The sequence below is a fragment of the Nerophis lumbriciformis genome, linkage group LG17, assembly GCF_033978685.3.
Source record: "Nerophis lumbriciformis linkage group LG17, RoL_Nlum_v2.1, whole genome shotgun sequence".
Taxonomy (NCBI): domain Eukaryota; kingdom Metazoa; phylum Chordata; class Actinopteri; order Syngnathiformes; family Syngnathidae; genus Nerophis; species Nerophis lumbriciformis.
In genome coordinates, this window is record NC_084564.2 from 32,870,001 (window position 1) to 32,885,409 (window position 15,409).

Genomic DNA, 15,409 nt, shown 5'->3' on the forward strand with positions numbered 1-15,409 from the left:
CCAAGCTCTTTTGATGACACAGAAGCTGAGTAAGAAGGACCACCAGAGACAGAATAGGTATTTTGTAATTTATTTCCAAAGCCTTTGGAAATAAACATGAGGCCAAATCCAGTACAGAAGCGCTCACTAGCGCAGCTAAAATGGTCTAATCTAATATCAGGGAAAACACTCTTCTATCACGTCTCCCTTGCCCCCACCCTCATTGTCCCTTCCTCCACAGCTGGGCACAGGAACAGATAAGAGAAATTATTTATTGCTACTCCCCTTGGACTTGAGGATAACCAGAGAAGGAAAGAAATGGAAAAACACTCTCCTCTCCTATCCCCCCCGCCCCCCCCCCCCTCTCACCTCAACACATGTCCATTGTGTCTCTTATCTAAAGTCGGCTTTAGACGAGAAGCAGAGAAGATCCCTCCTCACATTCCTAAAATTCAAAGTTGGCACACAGTACTTGCAGACAACCAAAAGATAACAAATAAAGAACACTAGCTGTTTTGAAATATGACTATGAAAATAAAGAAGTGACACACAAATATGGATATATGTAATTATCTGCCTCCGTCAATACATATATACATTTATAGAAACAAACCTTAATACATACATGCTGTACGTACATACATACAAACCCCGTTTCCATATGAGTTGGGAAATTGTGTAAGATGTAAATACAAACAGAATACAATGATTTGCAAATCATTTTCAACCCATATTCATTTGAAAGCACTACAAAGACAAGATATTTTATGTTCAAACTCATAAACTTTATTTTTTTTTTGCAAATAATAATTTACTTAGAATTTCATAGCTGCAACACGTGCCAAAGTAGTTGGGAAACGGCATGTTCACCACTGTGTTACATGGCCTTTCCTTTTAACAACACTCAGTAAACGTTTGGGAACTGAGGAGACACATTTTTTAAGCTTCTCAGGTGGAATTATTTCCCATTCTTGCTTGATGTACAGCTTAAGTTGTTCAACAGTCCGGGGGTCTCCGTTGTGGTATTTTAAGCTTCATAATGCGCCACACATTTTCAATGGGAGACAGGTCTGGATCTACAGGCAGGCCAGTCTAGTACCCGCACTCTTTTACTATGAAGTCACGTTGATGTAACACGTGGCTTGGCATTGTCTTGCTGAAATAAGCAGGGGCATCCATGGTAACATTTCTTGGATGGCAACATATGTTGGGCACTAATACACCCCCATACCATCACAGATGCTGGCTTTTCAACTTTGCGCCTAAAACAATCCGGATGGTTCTTTTCCTCTTTGGTCCGGAGGACACGACGTCCACAGTTTCCAAAAACAATTTGAAATGTGGACTCGTCAGACCACAGAGCACTTTTCCACTTTGTATCAGTCCATCTTAGATGAGCTCAGGCCCAGCGAAGCCGACGGCGTTTCTGGGTGTTGTTGATAAACGGTTTTCGCCTTTCATAGGAGAGTTTTAACTTGCACTTACAGATGTAGCGACCAACTGTAGTTACTGAAAGTGGGTTTCTGAAGTGTTCCTGAGCCCATGTGGTGATATCCTTTACACACTGATGTCGTTTGTTGATGCAGTAAAGCCTGAGGGATCGAAGGTCACGGGCTTAGCTGCTTACGTGCAGTGATTTCTCCAGATTCTCTGAACCCTTTGATGATATTACGGACCATAGATGGTGAAATCCCTAAATTCCTTGCAATAGCTGGTTGAGAAAGGTTTTTCTAAAACTGTTCAACAATTTGCTCACGCATTTGTTGACAAAGTGGTGACCCTCGCCCCATCCTTGTTTGTGAATGAATGAGCATTTCATGGAATCTACTTTTATACCCAATCATGGCACCCACCTGTTTCAAATTTGCCTGTTCACCTGTGGGATGTTCCAAATAAGTGTTTGATGAGCATTCCTCAACTTTTTTAGTCTTTATTGCCACCTTTCCCAACTTCTTTGTCACGTGTTGCTGGCATCAAATTCTAAAGTTAATGATTATTTGCAAAAAAAAAAATGTTTATCATTTTGAACATCAAAGATGTTGTCTTTGTAGCAAATTCAACTGAATATGGGTTGAAAATGATTTGCAAATCATTGTGTTCCGTTTATATTTACATCTAACACAATTTCCCAACTCATGTGGAAACAGGGTTTGTACAAACTTGCATGCTTAATACATACATTTATAAAAAAAATACATTCATACATACATGCTGTACATACAAACATGTTGTAAATACATACATACATACATACATGCATACATACACAAGACACACATGTATACTTACATATTGTACTTGCATACATACTGTACATACAAACATACACACATACCTACATACATTATTGCTGTAAATACATACATACATACATGCAGTACATACAAGAATAATACTTGTTTTACATACATGCATACATATATACATTTATAGAAACAAACATTCATACATACTTGCTGTAAATAAATACATTCATACATGCATACATACATACATGCTGTACATACAGACATACATACATACATAAATACATGTTGTAAATACATATATACATAATTACATACATACATACACAAATTCTCTACATACTGTACCATACATGCTCTCCATACATACATGCATACACACACATTCATGCTGTACATACATACATACATGCTGTACATACATACATACATTCATACATACATGATGTTCATACCTTCATACATACACACATACATGCTGTATATACATTCGTACATTCATACATGCATGCTGTTCATACATACATACATACACACATGCATGCTGTATATACATACATACATTCATACATATATACATGCTGTATATACATACATACACACATACATGCTGTATATACATACATACATACATACATACATACATACATGCATACATACATACATTCATACATACATACATACTAGAGATGCGCGGATAGGCAATTATTTCATCCGCAACCGCATCACAAAAGTCGTCAACCATCCGCATCCACCCGAACCAACATTTTATCAAAACCCCACCCGCCCGCCATCCGCCAGTTGTTATATATCTAATATAGACGATGCAAGCATATTAGTGAGGTTATAAAGCTTTTGCCTGTTAAAGAAAGGAGACTGATCCAATGGAGCAGAGACATTCAATGCGTGCCACGCATTATCTCTTGGCCACGCATTCGTGGCTAAGAGATATTAATGCGTGATAATATTATTTATCATTATTATAATATTATTGTCATTTCCATTAAGAAAGTGTTGACTATTGTTGCCAATGCCCTCAGATCAATCGTGCGTTCCTCACACTTTGTGTGCGCAGTTGCAGAAAGCAGAACGATGCTTTTAAGAAGTTAAAACAATGTTTTAGAAAGACTAGGCCTATATTTTCGTTAGGTAAAAAAAAAATTCTGAATTTTTTCAATGAATATTAACTTGTTAACGTTATAATGCTCAAATAGGGACGAGGGCGGGGTGCACAGTGAAACAGTGAACAATTTCGCGACAAAGATGAACCTTTATTGATTGATCTGCAGCCATGACAAAATATCAGACAATCTCCATTGTCAACGACAGGCAGGAAAATAAGGATAAACACATAGCCTATGTTCTAGGCATAAGCATAGGCTCATACGTTTTTAAGTTGAAATAAAAAAATAAATAAAAAATGTGCCTCATAAGCCTTAGGCTGTCAATCACGCGCACAAACTTAAATTATACAATAACATATGTATGTCATCCCTACTTAAACAAAAATAAATTAAATAAATAATAATAACAAATTACCTGCAACTTATTGGCCAAGGCAAATAGCTGAAGGGGGGAAATCAAACCCATCAGACTGCACTTTATCATCAAACTTGAATTATAATGAAAATAGACGGTCGCAACAAACAAAGCAGGCTAAATATCCTTACATTGTCGCCAATCGGAGATGCGCTTCACTTGAAAGCGAGGCCAAATAATTATTCACACATAGTAGTATATCTCGAATAGAAAAAAAACACAATAAACAACGCAATTGCCTTAATTCCTTTGCATTGTAGTGCGCCCAAACAACACGTAACCATCAAATTTATTTAGCTGACCGAACTCAATATAGGTTAGACATGGGCTTATTTGGTATAGCCTATAGGTAACGTAGACTAATTCGTTTAACATATCCAACCGTATGTCTAGTTACTTTTTTTTTGTTAGCACTATGCAGGAATAAAATGGCATCTACAGTGCCAGGATTCATGCGAGAGCGCCTGGCCTCTAAAATGCGTCCTGCTGCTCTGAAGGAGCGCTCACTTGCGGCACTTGTTGCTGGGACGCATAGGATTCTCTTGGCAAGGTGTCGTAGTCGTGGGAATGCTTGTCCTTGTTTCCCCCAAAAGGAAAGTAGATTTTCCTCTGCTGATCTGTCGAGATGGAAGTTTGTAGAGGAATAATCCTCTACTTCATCAAAAAGCACAGGTGTATCCTCCTCCCATTCTGTGAAGTCAATCCTTTTCTTTTTTGGTGATGCACCATCAGCTCAACCTAAAGGACCGATAAAATCTATACGTTTTTTGTATGTGGGTAACAACATTTAACTATGTATATATATTTCCGAATTGGTTCAACTGCCAACCTCCCGAATCTATTTACAATCTATTTTTTTCGTCCTGTCACCCGCCCGACCCGCGGATTATCCGCGGACTCCGCGGTTGTGTCCGCAAACCGCGCATCTCTAATACATACAAAAAAACATACATGTTGTACATAAATGCTGTACATACTCTTATCTTAGCTGTCTATGGTGCACGATGATGACACTTGCTCCATAGAGGGGAGGGGGGTTTCAGCGATGTTGCCGCTGATGCCACTTGATGTGGCTGTGGAGCCCCACTTCTGTCCGCAGATGGGGCAGGGTAGCCCCGACGTTGGGGGAATGCCTGCTGTCCTCTGGTGTCGCAGAGCACGTCTCTCAGACCTTCTTTGCTGGTTGCTGTGGTTTATTTGGGATGTTACTCTGGCACGCCAAGCTAAGCGGTCACATGCCAGGGTGACGATCTGTCACTTCATTTCTATTTGTGCTTTCTTGTTCTGTGTTTATTTCCTATCAGTGCTCTTATTTTGGTTCCAGTTCCTGCTTGTCCCGTTGAGCGCTGTTTTACCCTCACCTGCTGTTGATTGGCAGCTGGTCCATACTTGGTGCCAATCAACATGCTTCCATTTATGCCAGCCTTGTGCGCTCCTCAGTGCTCGAGGATTGACTTCATGTTGTGAACTGTTACATGCAAGACTGCTTTCTCTTTGTTTCATTGTATTAAAATCCTCTTACCTGATCACCATTCTCCTGGTTCCTGCATCTTGGAGTCACAAATACTGCAGCCATGCGAGTTCCTAACATAATCCTCGAGCCAGACTGTGACCTCGCAAGAACCCCTGTCGGCGACGTTCAGCCGACGTTCTGGACTGCACAATTCTTGGAAGACTTGAAAGCCAGGTTTATGCGGTCCCAGCCCACAGCAGGCTCGGACCTTCTCCCTCCGCCTCAGCCGCCAGTTCCGTCTTTTTGCCCGGCTCGGCCACTGCTGCCTAAGCTCCTCCCGGCTCGGCCGCCGGTTCCGGCTCTCCGACCGGCTTGGCCACTGCCGCCATCTTCTCCGGCTCCTGTTGTGCAACCTCCCGTACCGGCTCCACGGCGATCTCCTGTGGCGGCACCATGTAGACCACCAGTTCCTACACCCCACCGGTTCCTACACCGTTTCAAACGCCAGTCCCACCACAGCGTCGACCGCCGGTCCCGGCGCCACGTCAACCAACACCAGCTCAGCCGCCAGCCTTTGCTCTTCCTGCCAGTCCGGCGAAGGCTCCGTTGGAGCCCACCGTGATGTCTTTCCTGGCCTCCTGTTGGGACTCGGCGTGGGATGTGTCGTTGTCCCTCCTCCTAGTCCCCTTCCGCCCGTCCCAGGTTTTTGCACCAGGGAACGCCGACAACCAGGAGCTTCTTCTCCAAATAATGGACGGCGTCTGGCAGCCACCTAGTGGAGGGGGGGCTACTACCGGCAGCGGTGCCGGGAATCACACGCCGCTGTCATCCCTGTGTCGTCGTCTCCTCTCACGACGACATCATCTTCTCTGGCGGGCTTTTCCACGGCGCTGCCATCTTCCTCGTCACCGGCCGGACTCCGCACGGCGCTGCCATCTTCCTTGTCGATAACTCCTCTCATGACGCTGTCATCATCGTCGACAACTCCTCCCATGACACTGACATCATCATCGTCGCTGCCGGCTCGGCGACCTTCTCCTCCTCGGCCAAGAAAGTGGCCATCTGATGGACTCCCTCTGTGCTGTCAGCAGCGATGCCCAGGACCCGGTCATAGACCTTTACGGCTGCTGGTGCGCCGGTACCACTCGCTTACGCCTCCTTATCGGCCATTTATGTGGCCGTTCCGTGGTCGCCCGCCCCGCCAGACGCAGCGGCGCGCAACGCGTCACCGCCACCTGACTCTCCCTCGCTGGCTGCGGGGGTCACTTAGCCTGTGACGATCTGTCACTTCATTTCTCTTTGTGCTTTCTTGTTTCGTGTTTACTTCCTATTAGTGCTCTTAGTATGGTTCTAGTTCCTGCTTGTCCAGCTGAGCGCTGTTTTCCCCTCACCTGCTGTTGATTGGCAGCCGGTCCACACCTGGTGCCAATCAACAGGCTTCCATTTATGCCAGCTTTGTGCGCTCCTCAGTGCTCGAGGATTGACTTCATTTTGTGAACTGTTACATGCATGACTGCTTTCTTCTTGTTTAATTATATTAAAATCATCTTACCTGATCTTCCGGGAGCCACATTGTGTCTCTGGGAGAGCAGCTTCCGAGATGTGCTTCTCGAGTCTCTTGAGCATAATCTTTGCCAGCACTTTTCCAGCACTTTCCCTGCGATGGAAAGAAGGGCAATTCCACGGCTGTTCCCACAGGCTTCTTTGTCACCTTTGTTCTTGTAGATAACCACAATGTTGGCATCCTTTCAGCCCTGTGGGAGGGTCTCATGAAGGGTTTTCATGTGTGAAATGAAGAGGTGCAGGCGACGTGTAGGAAGATATCCGCCAGGCTTGAAAACCTCTGCCGGGATGCCATCAGGTCCAGCGCTTTTGTTGTTTTTCAGGCCCCTGATGGTTTGGCAGGTTTCACAGTACTGTGGTGGAGAGTCAAGGTGCATGATTGGATGCAGGTCAGGGAGTTCATTCAGGATGTGGAGGTCAACAGGGTTGGTGTGGTTGATAAGAGTCTCAAAGTGATTTGCCCAGCGGCCAAGGATCTCACGACAGTCCTTGAAAAGGTACAGGGGCAAGTGTCTGCTTCCTTGGGCCATATAGGGCTTTGATGGCATTGTAAAAGCCTTGGGTGTTGTTGCAGTCTGCAAGGTTCTGGATCTCATTAGCCTTCTGCACCCACCAGGTGTCCTCCATGCTCCGGAGAGCGCGCTGAGTAGTGTCTCTTGTGGCAGCAAAGGTGGCTTTCAGGGAGGGAGATCCAGGGCAGGACAGGAGGGCTTTATGTGCTTGGTGTTTGAAGTGTAGGAGTAGCTGTATTTCGGCAGAGTTGCTATCAAACTAGTCCTGGTGGTGTTTCCTTAAGTGGCTGAGCGCCACTGAGGCTGCACTATGGATGGAATCACGCAGAGCTGGCCAGTCACTGGATTCATCAGGGATCTGTTCAAGGTTGCTTGCAAGGTGCCTTCTGAGGTTGTCTATGGTGGTGGAGCTCTTTAGCGCTGTGCAGTTGAGTTTCCAGTTTGGGGCTGTCCTTGGACGATAGGGTTGAATGGTCATAAGGAGTTTGGTCCTGACCATGAGGTGATTGGTCCAGCACTCTGCTCCGTGCACGACTCTGGTGGAAAGCACATGTTATGTTATGTTATGTTATTTTCATTTGTTACGCGCCCCCCAACCAACTGTTACATCAGCCCGGGGTGCATCCCAAGTAGAGAAACAAAAAAACAGAAACAGAGACTGAGACACACAAAGGAATCTAAAATAAATATTTAAGACTCACAATGAACACATAAATCAAAAGTCATAGCGGTAAAGAGGTGAGTTTTAAGCTGTACTCTAAAAGAGTCCAGAGTGGTGGTGGAGCTTTTCCATAGCCTAGGTGCCATCACTGAGAAATCACAGTCTCCCTTTGTCACTAGGTTTGACCGTGGGACCTTCAGGGTCATCTGGTTGTCAGATCTAAGGCAACGACCAAGCTTGGAGCTGGTTGGTTGGTCCAGGATATCTTTGATATAAGCTGGGGCGAGACCATTGAGCACTTTGAATACATATGTGAGGATCTTAAATTTCACTCTGTGCTTCACTGAGCCAGTGAAGGGAGGAGAGGATGGGAGAAATGTGTTCCCTCATTTTGTGCCTGTCACCAGCCTGGCAGCTGCATTTTGTACTAGCTGCATGCTATGGATGGTCTTGTCGGTGACCCCAGCATAGAGGGCATTGCAATAGTCCAGTCTGGAGAAGATGAGCATCAACACGACCCTCCGTAGGTCACTGGGGGAGAGGAAAGACTTGATCTTGGCTATTGTTCGCAGTTGGAAAAAACAGGATTTCACCACAGATTTCACTTGCTTGTCAAACTTGTGGTATGGGTCGAATATGACTCCAAGGTTTTTGACGTCGGGTTTTTCAAGAGTGGCCAAACCTCCAAAATTCTTTCTGATCTGACTGACCGAGGTGGAGTTGCCGAACAGAAGAATTTCACTCTTAGTGTCATTGAGCTGCAGGAAGCTTTGACATTGACTCCTTTATGTCCCGCAAGCAGTCTTTCAAAAGGTCCAGCCCAGAGGGATTGTCTGTCTTGAGCGGACGATAGATTTGAGTATCGACAGCGTAGCAGTGAAAGAAAATTTTATGGCGATAAATGACTTGGCTGAGTGGGAGCATGTAGATGGAGAACAGGATGGGACCCAGTACTGAGCCCTGAGGGACCCCACAGGTGAGGTTGGCTCAGCGGGAGGAATGGTTGGCTATGTTCACAAAGAAGGTTCTGTTGTTGAGGTAGGATGTAAACCAGGACAGGGCTGTGTTAGTGATGCCGACCCCATGTTGGAGGCGGTCCAGGAGATCAGTATGGTCTATAGTATCGAACGCTGCACTGAGGTCCAGGAGAACCAGTGCAGCACATTTCCCAGAGTCAGTGATGAGGAGACGGTCGTTTAACACCTTCAAGAGGGCGGACTCAGTGCTGTGGCCGGCCCTAAATGCGGATTGAAATTTCTCCAGTTTGTTGTTGTGTTGGAGATAGGGCTGCAGCTGGCTGAGGACGGCCTTTAACAGTCTAGACAGAAATGGTAATTTTGAGATGGACCTGTAGTTGCTGGGGTGAGTGGGACCTAGGTTGGCTTTCTTAAGAAGGGGTTGTACCACTGCTTCTTTTAGGCATGATGGCCAGGGAGCAGTTGATGATGGACAGGATGTGGGGACCTACTGCATCAAAAACCTTCTTAAGGAGGGGGGCAGGTACGGGGTCCTGAGGGGATGTGGCTGGTCTCAAGGCGGCGGACATCTTACAGAGGGATGAAAGGGAGATGGAGCTGAACATGGAGAAAGTGGATGAACATCTCAGAGTAACAGCTAAGTCCCGGGTGGAAGGTGGGATGTTACTTCGGATGGTGTTTACTTTATCTGAGAAAAACAACAGAAACTCATCACACTTTGTAGGGGATGCTTCCTGGATAACAGTGGTGGGAGGGCAAACAACAGAATTGATTGTTCTGAATAGAATTCTGGAGTTTGGAGCATTGGCAATGAGACTGGCAAATAACTTGTCTCTTTCAGCTTTAACCACCCTGTGGTAGCTCTTCTGTATGTCCCTCAGTATCTCAAGAGAGACCTGCAGGCCATATTTTTTCCACCTCCGCTCTGCCTGTCTCCATGCTCTCCTCTCTGCTCTGGTGGTCTTGTTGAGCCAAAGCCGTGGTCTTGGGTTTGGGCTTTTTCAGCTTGAGAGGGGCAATAGAGTCCAGAACAAACATCCCGTTTGTCCCTTTGCCGGACAATTACGTAGTACAGGAGGTGTCATTGCTTTGAGCGCGGGTGTTGCCAGGTTGTTTTGAGACGTTTTTTCATCTGGAAAGTGGTGTTGGTGATGACCAAATGGTGTTCTGCACAGAGGGAGAGTAGCCGGAGCCCGTTGCTGTTCATTTTCCCCACTCAGTGTTGGCCAATAACTGCCTTCCATACCAGGTGTTCTGTGCCCACTCTAGCATTAAAATCTCCCAGGAGAATGACTTTATCTGTTGCTGGAGTTTTCTGTATGATGGAGTCAAGTGCCCTGTAGAAGTCTTCTTTGATGTTGTGTTCAGCATCCATAGTTGGTGCATAAGCACTAATGAGGGTGGCGAAATGTCCCTTTGTGAGGGGAATCCGCATGTAATCAGTCTTTTATTGATGCCGATGGGAGATTCTGGGATGCGCTGCAGCAGTTGGGACTTCACAGCAAAGCCAACTCCATAGATGCGGCGAGTGCCTTCAGGGACCCCTTTACAGAACAAAGTGTAGCTTGCACCAACCTCTGTCAGGGAGTCCTCCCCATGTAGTATGGTTTCGCTGAGTGCTGTAATATGGATGTTGTACTTTGCGAGCTCCAGGGCCACAAGTGCGGTGGGGCCTCAGTTGTTTCGGCCAAGTCCAATAGTGTGCGGACATTCCACGAAGCGATGCATAGGTTGCTATATTTTTTTCTTTTTTTTTTCTCGTATTTTCGACCACGAGGGGGATGATCTGACGGTTGTGGCTTACCGTCTGGAGTAGAAGAAGCAGACATTTTTTGGACCACCTTTTCCAGGTCCATCTCCTTTCAAAGGAGAGCAGTGTGGGGCTGCTCTGCCACAATGGAAGCTGCCGAGGTGAGGCGCTGCTTAATCCTGCATTCACAGCGACCATCACTCCATTGCCCCCTGTGTGCTTTGTTTGACTAGACACTCCCAGCCACATCCTTGGCCTGTGTCTCTTGCAATTCCATGTTGCCACAGGGCTTCTTGAGGGGAGTTGGGAAGGGGGAGAGAGCAGGGTGAGCAAGATGCTTGCACGGAGGTAAGGATTATGCTGAGGGTGTGGGTGTGGAATCCCTCGCTCCCACCATCTTCACTCCACCAGGCGGACTTCCAGTGGCATGAGAGACCCATGATGACCTTTGACCTGGTGGAGTTGCAGGGGACTGCCGATTATCTGGTCTTTTGGACTCCGTCTATGTCTGTCCCCGAGTGCAGATTTAAATTTGGGGTTTTCTCCCCTAGCCAGACAACCCTCCCGGGCTTACCCACTTGGCAATGGGGCAGTGCTGAGTTGGTAGGGCCCACTGCTGACCGGCGATCCCCTACCTTTTAACCTGAGGTCACAGGACCTCAGTTACCGTGTGTTGCCACGAGGAGGCAAGGAAGGGGTCTTGGTGAAGAAGAGGCGATGTACTGACCTCGGAAGACTTACAAGGTCCCCCTGAATATTAAGTCCGCCACCACTCTGGACTCTTTTAGAGCACACCTTAAAACTCACCTTTTTACCGCAGATGACTTTTGATTTATCTGTTCATTGTGAGTCTTAAATGTTTAGTTTAGATTCCTTTGTGTGTCTCAGTCTCTGTTTCTGTTTTTTGTTTCTCCACTCGGGCTGCGCCCCGGGCTGATGTAACAGTTGGTTGAGGGGCACATAATAAATGAAAATAACATAACATAACATAACATACTCGACTTCCTTTACCCAAACTGGGTTGGTTAGCGGCAGGAACAAAGGGAGGGGGGGCGTCACATGCATCCCTGCACTCAATTTATCTCTAGCATGATGCATTAGACACATCACTACACCCTGTGAGCTAAGCCGCAAACACATACATACACATGTACATACATACATGCTGAGCTCATCTAAGATGGACTGATACAAAGTGGAAAAGTGTTCTGTGGTCTGACGAGTCCACATTTCAAATTGTTTTTGGAAACTGTGGACCTTGTGTCCTCCGGACCAAAGAGGAAAAGAACCATCCGGATTGTTATAGGCGCAAAGTTGAAAAGCCAGCATCTGTGATGGTATGGGGGTGTATTAGTGCCCAAGACATGGGTAACTTACACATCTGTGAAGGTGCCATTAATGCTGAAAAGTACATACAGGTTTTGGAGCAACATATTTTGCCATCCATGCAACGTTACCATGGACGCCCCTGCTTATTTCAGCAAGACAATGCCAAGCCACGTGTTACATCAATGTGGCGTCATAGTAAAAGAGTGCGGGTACTAGACTGGCCTGCCTGTAGTCCAGACATGTCTCCCGTTGAAAATGTGTGGCGCATTATGAAGCCTAAAATACCACAACGGAGACCCCCGGACTGTTGAACAACTTAAGCTGTACATCAAGCAAGAATGGGAAATAATTCCACCTGAGAAGCTTAAAAAATGTGTCTCCTCAGTTCCTAAACGTTTACTGAGTGTTGTTAAAAGGAAAGGCCATGTAACACAGTGGTGAACATGCCCTTTCCCAACTACTTTGGCACGTGTTGCAGCCATGAAATTCTAAGTTAATTATTATTTGCAAAAAAAAAAATATAAAGTTTATGAGTTTGAACATCAAATATCTTGTCTTTGTAGTGCATTCAATTGAATATGGGTTGAAAAGGATTTGCAAATCATTATATTCCGTTTATATTTACATCTAACACAATTTCCCAACTCATATGGAAACGGGGTTTGTACATACATTTATATAAACTTACATTCATGCATACATACATGCTGTACATACATGCTGTACGTACATATATACCTACACACATACATGCTGTACATACCTACATGTCAGGCTTGTTCCTGACAGTTTGGTTAAGTTTTAGTTTTTCCTCTGTGTTTATTTCCTGTCAGCACTCTCATTTTGGTTTAGTTTCCTGTTTGTCTCTCTGAGTGCTGTGTCCCCTCAGCTGTGGCTGATTGGCATCTGGCCACACCAGTGTCAATCAGCCAGCTGCTATTTAGACCTGCTTTGCACTCCAGTCAGTGCTGGAGTATTGTCGCTAAGACTTGTCGATGTCAGTGTAGCTGTATGCGATAGCGGTAAGCTGTATTCTGTAGCTGTTTGTAGCTTGCTGTCTTTTTGTTCCTCGTCTTCTAGTTCCTGATTTCCTGACAACCTGTTTCCTGTCTCCTGGTTCCTGGTTTGTGTTTTCTTTATTTCATGGACGTTAAATCATGTTTTCCTGTACCAAGCCTGCCTTCTCTGCATCTTGGGGTTTGTTGACATTGTGACAGAATACTCCAGCCTAACACGAATCCCGCGGCGATTTCGATGGCAGAGAGGCTTAACATTGCTTTAACATTGATGGCTGAATCCAAAAAAAGTTTTGCCTCGTTTTGTGATCCCTCCCACCCATCCCTGTCCTGTGTTGGCTTCTCGTGGGACGTCTTGGATCCGTCTTTTGGGGGGGCCCACCGGAGTGCGCTACCATGCACTCCGGTGGGCCAGCAGCAGAGGGCGCCACCATGCACTCCGGTGGGCCAGCAGCAGAGGGCGCCACCATGCACTCTGGTGGGCCAGCAGCAGAGGCCGCCACCATGCACTCTGGTGGGCCAGCAGCAGAGGGCGCCACCATGCACTCCGGTGGGCCAGCAGCAGAGGGCGCCACCATGCACTCTGGTGGGCCAGCAGCAGAGGCCGCCACCATGCACTCTGGTGGGCCAGCAGCAGAGGGCGCCACCATGCACTCCGGTGGGCCAGCAGCAGAGGGCGCCACCATCATCTCCGGTAGGCCAGCAGCAGAGGGCGCCAACATCCTCTCCGGTGGGCCAGCAGCAGAGGGCGCCACCATCCTCTCCGGTGGGCCAGCAGCAGAGGGCGCCACCATCCTCTCCGGTGGGCCAGCAGCAGAGGGCGCCACCATCCTCTCCGGTGGGTCAGCAGCAGAGGGCGCCACCATCCTCTCCGGTGGGTCAGCAGCAGATGTCGCCACCATCCTCTCCGGTGGGCCAGCAGCAGAGGGCGCCACTATCCTCTCGTCGGCCACAGATGTTGTCGTTCCATGGGCGACCGCCTCGCCAATTGCGGTGCTGTTCAACTCGCCGTCGCCACCTGACTCTTCCCCGCTGGTTGCGGGGACACTTGGCCTGGCGGCCCACCTCCTTGTCCTCCCTCTACCCTCCCGTGACTTTGGACTGTTTTTTTGGGGGGGTCGGGGGATTTTCTAGAACGTCTGGTATCCGTTATGGGAAGGGGGGCTACTGTCAGGCTTGTACCTGACAGTTTGGTTTTTGTTTTTCCTCTATGTTTATTTCCTGTGAGCACTCTTATTTTGGTTCAGCTTCCTGTTTGTCTCTCTGAGTGCTGTGTCCCCTCAGCTGTGGCTGATTGGCACCTAGCCACACCTGGTGTCAATCAGCCAGCTGCTATTGTGACCTGCTTTGCACTCCAGTCAGTGCTGGAGTATTGTCGCTAAGACTTGTCGATGTCAGTGTAGCTGTATGCGATAGCGGTAAGCTGTATTCTGTAGCTGTTTGTAGCTTGCTGTCTTTTTGTTCCTCGGCTTCTAGTTCCTGATTTCCTGACATCCAGTTTCCTGTCTCCTGGTTCCTGGTGTGTGTTTTCTTTATTTCATGGACATTAAATCATGTTTTCCTGTACCAATCCTGCCTTCTCTGCATCTTGGGGTTCGTCACCAACACATGGTGACAATACATACATATATACATGCTGTACATACATACATACTTGCAGTACATACATACATACATAAATACACATATACATGCTATACATGAATATATACATATGTGCATGCATATGTTCATACATTTTGTGGAGTCTCTGCTAGAAACCCCCGATCAGGTAAGGGTTACCACAGGGCCAGCAGCCACAGTGACGGCAGAGCTCAACACAGCAAGAGGAGGCAGACCCTGGGCAGTGTCATTGAGTGGTGGTATGTCCCAAATTTCCTCCTCAATCAGCATGATTTGTCAGCACCTGTTCAGAGCACACCTGTTCTGATCAAGGCAATCCAAATGTTTGCTACTTAAGTTCAGAGCTCTGCCTCATTGTGTAGCTGGCTCTCCTCAGAGAAGGAACTCCTGCATCGGGCGGTAAGCTAAACTCCACTATGTTCTCCTCTGTCCAACATTTGCCATATTTTGACAATCTTACTAATAGTCGTCTCTTTGTCTCCTTTGTAGGAAAACTAGCCCTGCATGTGAGTGCATGAAGAGCACTCCCATGTGCTATTGGAACTAAGTGGTTTGAGTAAACCTACTGTGTGATTTTGTTTTGAAAGCCCCGATTGGGAAGAACTTTATTTGCCATTCAAGGGGAACGCCCCCTTGAATATGAGGCTCTGAGTGCATTTTGTTCCTGCAACCCCTGCTTCTGTGTGCTGGTATGGGTTCAGACTTTTCAATACATGCATACAAACATACATGCATACATATACTGTATACAGTACATGCAT

General features: G+C 46.7%; 1 protein-coding gene across 3 annotated transcripts in view; it reads left to right on the forward strand.

The window, feature by feature from the left end:
- nectin1b (nectin cell adhesion molecule 1b) overlaps positions 1 to 15,409 on the forward strand; it is a 211,817-nt gene that overhangs the window by 120,202 nt on the left and 76,206 nt on the right. The window lies entirely within an intron of this gene.